The sequence below is a fragment of the Capricornis sumatraensis genome, chromosome 8 (assembly GCF_032405125.1).
Source record: "Capricornis sumatraensis isolate serow.1 chromosome 8, serow.2, whole genome shotgun sequence".
Classification (NCBI taxonomy): Eukaryota; Metazoa; Chordata; class Mammalia; order Artiodactyla; family Bovidae; genus Capricornis; species Capricornis sumatraensis.
Window position 1 is genome coordinate 11,949,269 of NC_091076.1, and position 17,037 is coordinate 11,966,305.

The 17,037-nt window shown below is 40.5% G+C and overlaps 1 pseudogene; it reads right to left on the minus strand.

Moving 5' to 3' along the window:
- Positions 1–12,813: 12,813 nt before the first annotated feature.
- Positions 12,814–14,527, minus strand: LOC138082875 (endogenous retrovirus group PABLB member 1 Env polyprotein-like; annotated as a pseudogene).
- Between the last annotated feature and the right edge of the window lie 2,510 nt (positions 14,528–17,037).

Here is a 17,037-nt window from a genome sequence, read left to right on the forward strand (position 1 = left end):
GCTGGAGAGGGTGTGGAGAAAAGGGAACCCTCTTACACTGTTGGTGGCAATGCAATCTAGTACAGCCACTGTGGAGAACAGTGTGGAGATTCCTTAAAAACCTGGAACTAGAAGTGACATAAGACCCAGCAATCCCACTGCTGGGCATACACACCAAGGAAACCAGAATTGAAAGAGTCACGTGTACCACAATGTCCATCGCAGCACTATTTATAATAGCCAGGACATGGAAGCAACCTAGATGTCCATCAGCAGACAAATGGATAAGAAAGCTGTGGTACATATACACAATGGAGTATTATTCAGCCATTAAAAAGAATACATTTCAATCAGTTCTAATGAGGTGGATGAAACTGGAGCCTATTATAAAGAGTGAAGTAAGCCAGAAAGAAAAACAACAATACAGTATACTAACGCATATATATAGAATTTAGAAAGATTGTAACGCTAACCCTGTATGTGAGACAGCAAAAGAGACACATATGTATAGAACAGTCTTTTGGACTCGGTGGGAGAGGAGTGGGTGGGATGACTTGGGAGAATGGAATTGAAACATGTATAATATCATATATGAAATGAATCATCAATCCAGGTTTGATGAATGACACTGGATGCTTGGGGCTGGTGCACTGGGACGACCCAGAGGGATAGTATGGGGAGGGGGGAGGGAGGGAGATTCAGGTTTGGGAATGTTGTATACCTGTGGCAGATTCATGTTGATGTATGGCAACACCAATACAATATTTAAAGTAATTAACCTCCAATTAAAATAAATAAATTTATATTTAAAAAAATTTTAAAAAAAATATGGATGATGTGATCTAATAAACAGGTAAACTTTTTTTAAAAATAGCATAAATATTGATGATTATTTTCCTTTCTCAGTGCTCAGAATGGTTAGTTGGTGCCCTAATAATCTATCACAGTGAAAATTAGATGTTGCCTATTAACATTTGGACACATTAAGCCAGCTTAAAATTAAATATTAAAAAAAAAAAAAAAAGATCATGGGATCCAGCCCCATCCTTCATGGCAAATAGGAGAAAAGGTGGAAGCAGTGACAGATTTCTTCATCTTAGCCTCTGAAACCACTGTGGATGCTGCCTACAGCCATGAAATCAGAGGACGTTTCCTTCTTGGCAGGAAAGCTATGAGAAAAATAGTAATGTGTGTTGAGAAGCAGAAACATCATCCTGCCCAACAAACCGGTAGATGTTTGGCCTTTTGATTTGGATTCCTAAACTTTCTGTTCAGTCCCCACTGGGCTTAAAAGTGCCTTAGGTTTCTGGTCGATCATGATTCTCAAGATTATTTTGTGCATTTCTTTACCCAGTCCTGAAGTCAGCCATCTCTTTAAGAATCCATGCATTGTCTGATGGAAAATGTATTTAGAAGCTAAGAATAGTCACTGTTATCAAGTTGTCACTCCTTCTAGGCTTTACAGTTGTTAAAGGGGGAAGTAAATATTTTCCTTAAAAACAAAATAAAAATGAACATAATTATTTGGTACAAACTTATGCTTTAAGTTGAAGATTTAAGACAGAATGATTTGAATTAAACTTCTTTATGTTATGTGTGAACATCTTCTTCTAGCCACTGAAAGGCTTACTTCACAACATTAGTTTTAATTATTGTCTTGCTTTTACCTGTTAACATGCATATGATTCTGTGTCACAATAACAGAAGTTATGAGGAACAATAAGTTGTTGAATATGGTTTCAGATTTCTTTTCTGTTTTTCTTGGTTTTGTTTTAGATGGGCAGTATTTTTGTTTTTTGTTAGTAGATATTCCACTCTGAATGTAGTCATAATTCTAAATTTTAAAGCCTCTTAAGTAATGTGTTGTTATGGACAGCTAGTCACCAACTTGATGCAATTAGATTTATCAGTCTCTTTGTTCTCAATTTGTTCAGTTCAGTCCAGTCCTTCAGTTATGTTGGTCTCTTTGCAACACCATGGACTGCAGCATGCCAGGCTTCCCTATCCATCACCAACTCCCAGAGCTTACTGAAGCTCATACCATCGATTTGGTAATGCCACCCAACCATCTCATCCTGTCTTCCCCTTCTCTTTCTGCCTTCCTTCTTTCCTAACATCAGGGTGTTTTCCAATGTGTCAGTTCTTCCCATCCGGTGGGCAAATAATTGGAGCTTCAGCTTCAGCATCAATCCTGCCAGTGAATATTCAGGACTGATTTTATTTAGGATGGACTGGTTTGATCTCATCACAGTCAAAGGGACTCTTAACAGTCTTTTTCAACACCATAGTTTAAAGGGCATATATGTGTGTCATTTGTCAGTGATGTCATGTTCCCCCTGTTGAGATATAACCACCATAATTGAATTTAAACGACATGGAAAAATGAGGATTAAGTCACAGTGCCCCATCTAAACACACCTGAGGCCTTAATGCCTATGGAGTGGAGAAGTCCTTTGACTAACTCAATGTACATGAATTCCCCTAGCAATTCTCTATGATTTTTTGAAAGTTCCCCTGCTAGGGTGAGGAATTCCCCATGATTTTCCTGAAAGTTCCCCTGCTGTGGATTTAAAATCCCCCCAGGGTTACTCACCCTTTCAGTTTCACTCAAGCCCCACGTTGGGCACCAGATGTTGGAGATTACGAGTGAAATGACATAAAACAAGACACACACAAAGGACAGACGACATGTACACACTCCGGCCAGAGGAACAGAACAGAACTGCCCAAACTATTTGGGCTTTATTACTATAAAGCCCCCCTAGGCAGAATTCCAGACTACATGAATAAGCCTTTTCAGTACAGAGCAGGTGCATACATGTTATAGTACAGCAAAGGGGAGTGAAATTCCAGCCTTCTGCAGAGTCTGTCCAGAGCCCTTATCACAAGAAGGGAATGTTCCCTTATTTGCAAGGGACCATCAATCTCTAGGCTGTGTCAGTCTCCTTGGCAGAACATCTTGTTTGCAAGCAGCACATCTCCACTTTCCCTATTGTGGCCACATTAACCCTTCAGTCTGATATGAGTATTGCTACACCTGCTTTCTTTTGGTCTCTATTTGTGTGAGATATCTTTTTCCAGTCCTTCACTTTCAGTCTGAATGTGTCCCTTGTTTTGAGGTGGGTCTCTTGTAGACAACATATATAGGGGTCTTGGTTTTGTATCCATTCAGCCAGTCTTTGTCTTTTGTTTGAGGCATTCAACCCATCTACATTTAAGGTAATTATTGATAAGTATAATCCTGTTGCCATTTACTTTATTATTTTGGGTTCAAGATTATACACCCTTTCTCTGTTTCCTCTCTAGGGAAGATCCTTTAGTATTGGTTGGAGAGCTGGATTGGTGCTGCTGAATTCTTTCAGCTTTTGCTGATCTGTAAACCTTTTGATTTCTTCTTCATATTTGAATGAGATCCTTGTTGGCTACAGTAATCTGGGCTGTAGGTTTTTTTTTTCTTTTATTACTTTAAGTATGCCTTGGCATTCCCTCCTGGACTGAAGAATTTCTTTTGAAAGATCAGTTGTTATCCTTGTGGGAATCCCCTTGTGTGCTATTTATTGTTTTTCCTTTGCTGCTTTTAATATTTGTCCTTTGTGTTTGATCTTTGTTAATTTAATTAATATGTGTCTTGGGGTGTTTTGCCTTGGGTTTAATCTGTTTGGAACTCTATGGGTTTCTTGGATTTGGGTGATTATTTCCTTCCCCAATTTAGGGACGTTTTCAACTATTACTTCAAATATTTTCTCATGGTCGAAAGAGACTTTTTCTGGGACTCCTATGAATCAAACGTTGGGGCTTTCAACATTGTCCCAGAGGTCTCTGAGATTGTCCTCATTTCTTTTAATTCTTTTTTTGTTTTCTCTCTCTGTTTCACTGATTTCTACCATTCTATCATCTACCTCACTTATCCTATCTTCTGCCTCTGTTATTCTACTCTTGCTTACCTCCAGAGTGTTTTTGATCTCATTTATTGCATTATTTGTTATATATTGACTCTTTGTTATTTCTTCTAGGTCCTTGTTAAACCTTTCTTGCATCTTCACAATCCTTGTCTTGAGGCTATTTGTCTGTAATTTCTTTTTGTTTTCAAGATTTTGGATCATTTTCATTATCATTATTCAGAATTTTTATTAGGTAGATTCCCTATCTCTTCCTCTTTTGTTTGGTTTGGTGGACATTTATCCTGTTCCTTTACCTGCCGTGTATTTATCTGCCTCTTCATCTTGTTTATATTGCTGCATTTGGGGTCGCCTTTCCGTATTCTGGCAGTTTGTGGAGTTCTCTTTATTGTGGAGTTTCCTTGTGTGGGTGGGATTGGATGGGAGGCTTGTCAAAGTTTCCTGCTTAGGGAAGCTTGTTTCTGTGTTCTGTAGGTGGAGCTGGATTTCTTCTCTCTGAAGTACAATGAAGTGCCCAGTAATGAGTTATGAGATGTCAATGGGTTAGGAGTGACTTTGGGCAGCCTGTATATTGAAGTTCAAGGCTATGTTCCCGTGTTGCTGGAGAATAGGTGTCATATGTCTTGCTCTGCAACTTTTTGGCCCTTTGGTGGTACTTGATTTAAGTGTAGGCATGGAGGCGTTTGATGAGCTCCTATTGATTATGGTTCACTGGACTGAGGAGTTCTCTGGTGTTCTCAGGATTTGGACTTAAGCCTCCTGCCTCTGGTTTTTAGTCTTACTCTTACAGTAGTCTCAAGACTTTTTCATCTATACAGCACCAATGATAAAACATCTAGGTTAAAGAGGAAAAAATTTCTCCATGGTGAGGGACACCCAGAGAGGTTCACAGAGTTACACGGAGAATAGAAGAGGGAGGAGGGAGATAGAGGTGACCTGGAGTAGAAGAGGGAGAATCAAAAGAGGAGAGAGCAAGCTAGCCAGTAATCACTTCCTTATGTGCTCTCCACAGTCTGGATCTCTCAGAGATGTTCACAGAGTTACATAGAAAAGAGAAGAGGTAGGATGGAGAAAGAGGTGACCAGGAGGAGAAGAGAGGGAATCCAAAGGGGAAAGAGCAAGCTAGCCAGTAATCACTTGCCTTAAAAAGGAATATGTCAAGGGTGCATATTGTCACCCTGCTTATTTAACTTATATGCAAAGTACATCATGAGAAACACTGGACTGGAAGAAGCACAAGATAGAATCAAGATTTCTAGGAGAAATATCAAAAACCACAGATATGTAGATGATACCACCCTTATGGCAGAAAGTGAAGAGAAACTAAAAAGAAGCTTCTTGATGAAAGTGAAAGAGGAGAGTGAAACATTTGTCTTAAAGCTCAACATTCAGACAACTAAAATCATGGTATCTGGCCCCATCACTTCATGGGAAATAGATGGGGAAACAGTAGAAACAATGTCAGACTTTATTTTGGGGGGACTCCAAAATCACTGAGATGGTGACTACAGCCATGAAATTAAAAGACGCTTACTCCTTGGAAGGAAAGTCATGACCAACCTAGATAACATATTCAAAAGCCGAGACATACTTTGCCAACAAAGTCTGTCTAGTCAAGGCAATGGTTTTTCCTGTGGTCATGTATGGATGTGAGAGTTGGACTGTGAAGAAAGCTGAGCACTGAAGAACTGATGCTTTTGAACTGTGATGTTGGAGAAGACTCTTGAGAGTCCCTTGGACTGCAAGAAGACCAACCAGTTCATTTCAAAGGAGATCAGTCCTGGGTGCTCTTTGGAAGCAATGATGCTAAAGCTGAAAGTCCAGCACTTTGGCCACCTCATGTGAAGTGTTGAGTCACTGGAAAAGACTCTGATGCTGGGAAGGATTGGGGGCAGGAGGAGAAGGGGACGACAGAGGAATAGATGGCTGGATGGCATCACCAACTTGATGCACGTGGGTTTGAATGTACTCCCGGAGTTGGTGATGGATAGGAAGGCCTGGTGTGCTGCAATTCATGGGGTCGCAAAGAGTCAGACATGACTGAGCGACTGAACTTAACTGAAGTGATGTGCTGTCCACAGTCTGAATCCCTCAGAGATGTTCACAGAGTTACACAGAGAAAAGGAGAGGGAGGAAGGAGACAGAGGTTGCCAGAGTGATAAAGGGAGGGAATCAAAATGAGAGAGACAGATCCAGCCAGTAATCAGTTCCCTAAGTGTTCTCCACAATCTGGAACACACACAGTGTTGTGTAGAGAAGAGAACGGGGAGGGGGGACAAAGAGGTGACCTGGTGGAAAAAAGGAGATCCAAATTGGGAGCAAGCAAGCAGGCCAGTGATCTCTCTCCCAAGTAAAAATGGTTACTGAAGATTGGGTTCTTAAAGGTACAAAATTGATAACAAATACCAAAAATCAAAAATTGAACATCTAGAGTAGAAGTTGGATTCTCAAAAATACAATGTTTAAGGGAAAAAACAAAGTCACAAAAATTATTTTATATATATATATATATATATATATGAAGTTTGCTTTAAGAAATAGGGTCTTTTTTTTCAAAGTAATAGCAGGTTATAAAAATGAAAATTAAATGAGTAGTAGAGGACTTAAAAATTTAAAAAGTAATAATAAATTTAAAGAATGAAAATAATAAAAAAAAAATATATCTAGGACTTTCTCTGGTGTTGTTGTAAACCATGTGGGGTCAGTTTGCTTTCAGATAGATCCTTCATCCAGCTTATACTTCTCAGGATCTATAGTCTCCTCCCTAGGTAGTCAGTGCTAATTGCAGGGTTTTAATCTATTGCACCTGTCACTTCCAGGGTCATTCCCTCTGTTTTAGCTTCTTCTGTTTACTGGTCTCTTCAGTGTCTAATTTCACCCTGATCCAAAGGGATGTTGGTGGACAATTTTTTAGGCTCACTTGTTCAGTCGTGCTGTGGGGATGGAGGAATGCTGCAAACAAATATCACTGGCGTGTGTGGGGAGTGCTCCCAGTGTCTTGGACACACTGGGTTTGCCCCCTCTCACGGGGGCGTGTGTGCTTTCCCAGTCTACACTGCTCAGGCTCTAGGTTGCTCTGCAGGGAACTGTCTGAAGCGGGCCCTGGGTTGCATGCACTTCCCAGGTCTAAGCTGCTCAGGTTCAGGTACTCAGGTACTCCTCAAAGGCACAGACTCGGTTGGGCCTGCGTTTTGTGACTTTCCCAAGTAAGAGCCGCTCAGGTGACCAGATGTTTGGAGAGTGCGTCCACTGTGACTTATTGCCTCTCCCGTCCCTGCCACTCATTTTTCTGGGTGTACAACTGACACATCTTCTCAGGCGGATGTTGACCATCCAGAATCCCAAGAAGTCTTGGTTAACAATGAAGCCTGCTTGCAATTTGGTAGATGATGCCTCTCTGGGGCCATGGTTGCCCCCTTCCAGCTCTGGCTGCCCTTGCCTCCCTGTCTTTGGCAGGGAATGGGCCAGCCAGCTAGCTCTGCTCAGTCCTTTGTTCTGTGAGCAGGCCTGGTGGTGTCTTAGTTTAGGGCTTTTCTCTGGGGTAGCTATCAAAGGGTCTGGTTTGCTATCTCAAGTTAGTTCCCTCAGATTTCCCTCAGTGCATTCAGGCCCGGTCCTTACTTTAAGCAATGCAGCCCGTGCCTCCCTGCCCAGCTCCTGCTTGCTAGTGGCAGATGCAGCGGTCTGTGCTGCTTCTCCACTGGGAGTTACCATTGGGTGTGTAATCTGTGGGTTTAAATTATTTATTTATTTTTCCAAACAGTTATGTTGCCCTCTAAGGTTCCAAGGCTCACCACAGACTCGCCATTGAGAGTGTTTCCTGCTGTTTGGAAAATTCTCTCTTTTCTAAGACTCCCTTCTGGGGACAGATCACCATCCCTACTTCTCTTGTCTCTCTTTTCATCTTTTATATTTTTTTCTACCTCCTTTCAAAGACAATGGGTTGCTTTTCTGGGAGCCTGATGTCCTCTGCCTGCATTCAGAAGTTGTTTTGTGGCATTTACTCAGTGTTCAAATGTTCTTTTGATGAATTTGTTGGGGAGAAAGTGTTCTCCCTGTCCTATTCCTCCACTATCTTAGGACTGTCCCTGAAATTACTCATAATTCCTATGAAATCAATAGGGCCCTGAAGACAATATTAACATCCTAGTGGGCAATGGTAAACCTGATCTAAAAGCTGGTTTCATCTCAGCTTAAAAAACTTTACAGCAAGCGTTCAAAAAATGCAATTGTTTCCTAGAAATTAACAGTGTTTGCAAAGAGTGAAAGGGATAATTTATAAAAATTAAAAAAAAAAATCCAACATCCAAAGGTAAAGTGACCACATCCACAATCCAATTTAAAATTTCTATATAAATTGTGAAAGTATTTGTCCTAGTTTTATCTCAATATTGTAAGGTAATTATCCTCTGATTAAGATAAATAATAAATTTAAAACTAAAAAAAATACAGATGTGTAAAGAGGAAAGAAAATATCCATAAGGAGGGGGAAAAAAAAAAATTAGTAAAAACACAAGTGAAATATTTACTACATAATTAGCAGGGAAGGACATTATAATGTTTACTATATCAACAATGCTTATATTCATGAAGCTGAAGATTATTCAGTATGTTAAATACAGACATGTAAAATAGAAATGCAAATTGTGGAAAAAATTAAGTGTGCATCAGAAAGATTTGAAGTAAGTTTAAGAGTGCTAAAATATATGTAAATAGAATCCCACAGGAAGTAATCGGGAGGAGAACAGAGCAAAGAACATCATAGTTACTGGCTGAAAAATTCCCAGGGATAATGAAATCTTTAAACCCATTAACACAGAAGCTCAATTAATTCAAGGACAAGAAATATGACAATTATGCAGAGGCACATCATAATTCATTGTTTAAGACAATCAATGAAAGAAATGTAACCAGAAGGAAAAATAGACACAGTAGAACAAAAAATGGGGATGACAGCAGATTAGGCAAATGAAACAATGTTAGCCAGAGGACACTGGCACCACATCTTAAATGCTGAGAGAAATATAATTGACTCAGAATTCTATACCCAAGAAAAATACACATCAAAAACAAGATAAAATACTTTCTCACACATACAACAATACAAGACTGCATCACCACCACCTTTTATAAAAGGTCTCAAGTCAGAAGGAATTTAAAAAGAAGTGAAAATCTGGATTCACAGGGGGAATGAACAGTACCCAAAATAATAAGAGAGAAAAAGAGAGAGAGGCTAATCCCATCATGAGGGACCACCATCAAAATCCCATGTCAACCTGGGTACCTCCCAAAGGCCCTACTTCCTAATTCCATCACATTGGGAGTCAAGCGTGGACACAATATAATCCATAGCAGCTATGCATAGCATAGCAGCTATCGGTTTTTAAATCAAGACAGACCGTTATTTCATTCTCTCTTTTACCCCCTATTCATTTTTCCTGAAGTATTTTAGGGACACGATGAACATTTCACAAAATGTACATAATGAGTATTTGTAGTAGAATGATAGGACATGAAAAAAATGCTCTTTTGTTCCCTCTAAAATGAACATTTTATATCCAGTCCATGTGCAAATTTCCCTGATGCTCAAAACGCAGATGTCTTTTCACAGTTAATTAAAAGAATGTAGTCATATATTGCACTTGGTTGTTCTCCTTTAGGACTAAGTAACTATTCCTCTCCCAATTTTAATGCCATTTGCTTGTTCAGAAACAGGGAGGAAGCAGGGTGGTTTGTCCTACAGAATGTCCCACTATTGGGTTTAGAGCAGGAGTCCACAATATAAGCACAGTGGGTCAGGAACAGTACCAGTCTTTGGTCTACTAGGAACCAGACCTCCACAGCAGGAGGTGAGCTGCAGGCCAGTGAGTGAGGCTTCATCTGTATTATAGCTGCTCCCCATCACTCTCTCATCACCCTAGAAGGGACAGTCTAGTTTGTTTCCCTGGAACCGTTTGTAGTTACATAACCTATGCTTAATAGAAACAAACATAGCATAAATATTGATGAATATTTTTCTTTCTCATTGCTCAGAATGTTGAGTTGGTGGCCTAGCAGTCTATCACAGTGACAATTAAGATGTTGACTATTAACATTTGGACACATTGGGCCAGCTTAAATTTAAATATTTAAAAACTAACATCGTGGGATCCAGCCCCATCCTTCATGGCAAATAGAAGGAGAAAAGTTGGAAGCAGTGACAGATTTCTTCATCTTAACTTCTAAAACCACAGTGGATGCTGCCTGCAGCCATGAAATCAGAAGACGTCAGCTTCTTGGCAGGAAAGCTTTGGGAAACATAAACAGTGTGTTGAGAAGCAGAAACATCATTCTGCCCAACAAACTGTTAGATGTTTAGCCTTTTCATTTGGATTCATAAACTTTCTGTCCAGTCCCCATTTGTCTTTGAAGTCCCTCAGCTTTCTGGTCCTTCATGATTCCCAAGATTATTTTGAGCATTTCTTTACCCAGTCCTGAAATCAGCCATCTCTTTAAGATCTTCTGATGAAAAATGTGTTTAGAAGCTCAATGTTAGACCTCAGAATAGTCCCTGTTATCAAGTTGTCATTTCTTCTAGGCTTTACAGTGGTCGGAGAAGGAAGTACACATTTTCCTTAAAAATTAAAATAGAATGGGATGTAATTAGTTTGTAGAAACTTACGCTTTCAGTTCAAGATTTAAGACAGCAGAGTTTGAATTAAACTTCTAAATGTTATGTGTGAACCTCTTTTTCTAGCCACTGAAAGGCTTACTTCAGAACATTAGTTTTAATTATTGTCTTGCTTGTACCTTTTAACATACATACGATTCTGTCACAATAACAGAAACAATATGAGGAACAATAAGTTGTTGAATTATTGCTTGCCGCAGCTGTGATGGTGGTGCAGATGCATGGTAGCTGTAACGGGAGCGCAGACACAGGGTGGAGATGAACTGCCCCACGTCCACATCAGGGGCAGCAGCTGAGATTATCTACCTTACTTCCAAGGTAAGGAGCAGAGGCTGCACTTTGCTGGAGCTGCCATGAAGAGATATCGCATGTCTAAGGTAAGAGAAACCCAGGTAAGATGCTAGGCCCTGAGAGATGGCATCAAAGGGCAGACCGATTGAAAACACATTCACAGACAACTAGCCAATCTGTCACACGGATCACAGCCTTGTCTAACTCAGTGAAACTAAGCCATGCCTTGTGGGGCCACCCAAGATGGACGGTTCATGGTGGAGTGGTCTGACAGCATGTGGTCCACTGGGGAAAGGAATGGCAAATCACTTCAGTATTCTTGCCTTGAGAACCCCATGAACAGTATGATAAAGCAAAAAGATAGGACACTGAAAGATGAACTTCCCAGGTTGGTAGGCACCCAATATGCTACTGGAGATCAGTGGGGAAATAACTCCAGAAAGAATGAAGGGATGGAGCCAAAGCAAAGACAACACCCAGTTGTGGGTGGGACTGGTGATAGAAGCAAGATTCAATGCTGTAGAAAGCAATATTGCATAGGAACCTAGATTGTTACGTCCATGAATTGAGGCAAATTGGAAGTGGTCAAACAGGAGATGACAAGAGTGAACATAGACATTCAAGGAATCAACTAATTTAGATGGACTGGATTGGGTGAATTTAATTCAGATGACCATTATATCTACAACTGGGCATGAATCCCTTAGAAGAAATGGAGTAGACATCATAGTCAACAAAATAGTCTGAAATGCAGTACTTGGATGCAGTCTCAAAAATTACAGCATGATCTCTGCTCGTTTCCAAGGCAAACCATTCAATATCACGGTGATCCAAGTCTATGCCATGATCAGTAACACTGTAGAAGCTAAAGTTGAACAGTTCTATGAAGACCCAGAAGACCTTCTAGAAAACACTCAAAAAAGATATCATTTTCATTATAGGGGACTGGAATGAAAAAGTAGGAGTCAAGAAATATCAGGAGTAACATGCAAATTTGGCCTTGGAGTACAGAATGAAGCAGGGCAAAGGCTAATAGAGTACTGCCAAGAGAACGCAGTGGTCATAGCAAACACCCTCTTCCAACAACACAAGAGAAGACTCTGAAAGGTTATTGTTGAATTACGATGCCGGGATTCTTGGCCCCCGGAGGAGAAGAATTCAATCCGGGGCCAAAGACGAGGCTTGATCACTCAGAGCTTTTGTGTAATAAAGTTTTATTAAAGTATAAAGGAGATAGAGAAAGTTTCTGACATAGGCATCAGAAGGGGGAGAAAGAGTACCCCCCTGCTAGTCTTCAGCTGGATGTTATATAGTCACCAGCAGCCTGTTAATGAAAGAAAGGAATGTCTCAAAACTTAGAATGGCACCAGGCCCATCAACCATAAGATGTATTTTGGGATAATCTTGGCACCAAATGGTTTATCTTGGGCCATAAAATGATTAACTTGAATCTTGAAGAAGGGCAGATCACAATAAAATAATTTCGTTTATATAGATTAGAGGAACAATATCAGAGTATAACATACTGGTTTATAAAGTAGGTTCTGAGCCAAGAGGCAGAACCGAATTGAAAACAGAGTTTGGGGTAAATGCATAGTTCATTAGCATAGCTTAAGATAGACATTTCCATAAGAAAAAGGCATTGGTTAACTTCAGGTGAAACCAGGTGTCTTCATGGCAATATAGAATTTTAAGAGAAACCTCCTTTTAAATTTGTATAGAGAAGTAAAAAAATATATCACTAGTTTGTTTCCTCCTGCTGCTTAAGAGAGATAAAAATGTCTGACACTTACAGGCTATTTCCTAGATTTGGAGACCCCTGCGTTCCTGCCTGTTATCCTCTCATTCCCCACTTTTCTTTTAGGAGAATTATGTTGCCTAGGGAAAAGGGGCTTTGTTTTCGTTCCATAACTGCTTCTGAGCTGAGAAGGGGGGTTGTCCCTAAATTGGTGAGGCAGCATATTTTCTTAATCCTCATATTGAGGATATCTGATCCAGGGGCCCCAAATAGTAGTTGGAGGCAGCTGCAGCAGTAGCAGAAGTTTGAGCAACTATTTGCAACTTGAAAGCTTTCATGCGGCTAGAAACAAATCTAGTTATACAGTTACAGATGCAGGGAGCAAACAGTAAAAAGAAAACAATCAGAATTATTATAATTAAGATAGTTGTCTACCATGGGGAACTAGTTAACGTCTCCCAAAGTGAGGCAATTGAGGCTTCAGGAGTATCCATGGCCCTAATCATCTTGTTCATGTGTTTAGTAAAATAAGTAACATTTGTGTTCATATTGGATATATATGTACAGCATTGGGTATGAGTAATAGCACACGTTCCTCCTTGCACAACTGTCAGAATATCTAAAGCCAATCTGTTTTGTAAAACCACCTTTTTAATTTGTGCTTGTTCAGCATTAAGAGCTTAAATAGCCTTTGGAGAATCTTATGATGCCTGTGGAGTAAAATTAGTCAAAGCATCCACTTGTAGCATAACATCTGTAGTTCTCAAAGAGGGAAGAAACACTGCAGCCAAATAATCATATCAGTGAAATACCAATCTGGCCCATGGAGATTTAAGGTGGGGTAAATTATCAGGCTTTTCTGGAAGCTCTGAAAATACAAAGGCGTGAGTAAAGGCTAGACCCAGAGTGCATCTCCCTATCCAACCAGGGAGAAGCCATGCCCATATTAAGAGCCACATATCCAGTAAGTCCCGTTTGGAGCAAGCCAGCGTGACTGAGATATCCAGTCCCAACTAGTGCCTGGCCACACAAAGGGAGAAGTTGAACCGGGGTTGGAAAACGTGGGAATGATTATGTTGCATATTTTCTGAGGCAAAAATCCCAATTGTTTCCAATCATTGTAATTAAGTTGTTGGCTAACTTTTGGGGATGGCTCTGTTTGTCCTCCAGAGAAGGCAATGGCACCCTACTCCAGTACTTTTGCCTGGAAAATCCCATCGACGGATGAGCCTGGAATCTGCAGTCCATGGGGTCGCGAAGAGTCACACACAACTGAGCGACTTCACTTTCACTTTTCACTTTCATACATTGGAGAAGGAAATGGCAACCCACTCCAGTGTTCTTGCCTGGAGAATCCCAGTGGCAGAGACTGGTAGACTGCCGTCTGTGGGGTCGCACAGAGTCAGACACGACTGAAGTGACTTAGCAGCAGCAGCAGCTGTTTGTTCTCAGCATATAGGGGCAGTAGATATTAAAAGTCCTTTTTCAGGAGTTAGCCGTATAACCTCATCCCATATGTGAAAAACGTCCGGTAAAAAACCATTAGATCTAGACCTATTTGCTTTATGTCTAGCAAAAGTCATTGAACCAAGACAATGTATAATAAAATTAAAAGCCACTTTATGTCCATAGTTAAAAGTACAAAGTGTTGCACCAGTCCATTTTAGGGTTGGTAGATGTCATCAAATGAAGAAGAGGCATCGCATGTGACTGTTGTTGAAGGTATTCACACACTTGGAGAAAGTCTTTTCCTTGAAGTGGATATGTCCACCATGGGAAGCCTTCCACTGATGAAGAGGGGTGTGTTCCACTGACCCCAAAGTTAGACCGATTGTGGAATGCAGCATAGGAATGAGCCCAGGACAGGAAGGCATTGTCTTGAGGATCCAATGGCAGACTCAGGATATTTGGAGTCAGCAGAAGTAAGCTCACATAGGTTATCAGGCCCATCTGAAAAGTACAAAGTCAGAGCATAGAAAATAAAGACATAAAAAGATGTCACTTAGTTTTGGTCAGGGTGCCACCTCTTAACTTGAGTGTGATGTACCCATGAATCAATTCCTGGCACTTTGACAGCTGTGGGAGAAGAAAGAATAACTTGGTAATGGCCTTCCCAGAGGGGCTCGAGGGATGGGCCCCCAGATCCCAAAGTTTTTATAAGGACCTCAGTTCTTGGCTCACATAGAGGCTTGCTTGACTTAGAGGCGGGGTCAGGAGTCGTCTCCTGGAGTTTTGTTAATGTCTGTTGAATAGCTGAGAGCTGAGTTACATAACTAATTAATTTCAAGGCTTCAGGGTCTATAACAATGTCTGTGTGTAAGAAAGGCCTTCCATAAGTATATTCAAAGGGGGACAGTTCCTCCTTTCTGAGGGCAGTTCGAACCCTCATTAGAGCTATGGGTAGGACTTTAATTGTCCTGCGTCTCTTGAGGTAATTTGCGCAGATGTCTTTTGATAATGTCATTAGCTTTTTCAACCTTTCCTGAGGATTGGGATCTCCAGGATCAGTGTAAGTGATATTCTATTCCTAGAGGTTTAGATACCCCCTGAGTTACAGCAGCTTTAAAGGCGGAGCCATTGTCACTCTGAAGGCTTCGTGGCAGCCCAAACCTGGGGATAATTGCATGGATTAAAATCTTTATAACCTCCTTAGCCTGTTCACTACGACAGGGAAAAGCCTCAATCCGTCCAGTAAAACTATATACCCAAACTTGTAAGCAAGAATATCCATTAGGTTTTGGTATATGAGTAAAATCAATTACCCAGTCTTCTCCAGGATACTTTCCACTTAATTGTAATCCAGATTTCGTTAGCTTTTCAGTCTTTGGGTTATTTTTCTGACAAACCTCACACCTTTTGATAATATTCTTTAAAGTTTTCATTACATTTTTACCTTCAAACAAACGAGAAGCCATGATAAGTACTCTCCACACCCAAATGACAACTCTGATGTAAACCCTTAAGAATTTTCCACTGAGCATTTTCAGGAATTTTTAATCGTCCATCCTCAGACTGTAACCATCCTTTATTAGTAATCTTTGTTCCTCTTTTTTCACATCTTTCTAATTCTTACTCAGTATATTGCGGTTTTTCCTGTTCCACAGGACCTGTCCCAATCAAAGGCGTCTGCAGTGAAGGGGCTTTGTAAAGTGCTGCTTTTCTGACAGTCAGCCAGCTGATTACCTCCAGCTACTGTACTCCCATCCCTGCTGTGCTTTTGCAATGCGTAACAGCTACTTCTTTAGGACAATATATAGCAGTTAAAAGTCTCTTGATCTCTCTGAAATGCTTAATAGGTTCTCCTTTTGCTGTTTTAAACTGTCTTTCTTTCCATATTGCAGCATGAACATGTAAAGTCGAATAAGCATACTTAGAATCAGTGTAGATATTTACCCGCTGTCCTTTGCTTAACTCTGGAGCTTGGGTCAGAGTCACAAGCTCCCCTAAGTGAGCACTGGTTCCCAGGGGGAGAGATTTTACTTCCAAAACCTGTTCAGCAGTCACCAAGGCAAAACTTGCTTTACGCTTTCCATCCCGAACAAAAGAATTGCCATCAGTAAATATTTCCATGTCAGGATTGTCTAATGGGGTATCCATTAGATCTTCCCGAGCTGCATAGTTTAAAGTTAGGAATTGAGAACAATCGTGATCAGGTGTTTCATTTTCTTTCTCAGGAAGGAAAGTGGCAGGATTTAAATTTCCACAAACTTTAAGCTTAGTGACTGGTCCTTCTAACAACAATGACTAATATTTAAGAAGCCTACTGTCTGTCATCCAAATATTAACCTTAGAATTTAAGATTCCACTCACATCATGAGAAGTCAGTACAGTAAGTTTTCATCCATTAATTATTTTTGAAGCTTCAGGTGCTAATAAAGCCATTGCCCCAATTACTCTTAGGCAGTGGGGCCACCCACGTGAAATTACATCTAATTTTCTGCCTAGATAAGCAGTAGGTTGCTGGTGAGGCCCTCGGGGTTGTGTCAAAACTCCCAAGGCTATACCTTCCTTTCAGTGACAAACAAATTAAATTCTGACCCTATGGGAAAGCTCAGAGCTGGGGCTTGCAGGAGAGCAATTTGAAGAACCTTAAAAGCCTTTTGAGTTTCTGGAGACCAAACCAGTTTGTCAGTTTGGGCCTGTTGAGTTTCAGCTATAAGTTTATATAAAGGCCAGGCAAGTTCCCCATAACCTGGAATCCAAATGAGACAGTAACCTGTGATTCCCCAAAATCATCTCAATTGTCTTAAAGTCATAGGTAGGGGATGATTTAGTATAGGTTTAATTCTCTCAGGGCCTATGGCCCTAGTCCCTTCTGATATGATTAGGCCCTGATATCTAACTGATTGTTGACCAAGCTGAGCCTCTTTTCTTGATGCCTTGTACCCACAGCCTGCCAGAAAGTTTAAGAAATCTTCTGAGGCTCACAAACAAGCTTCCTCTGTCTCACCACAGAGCAA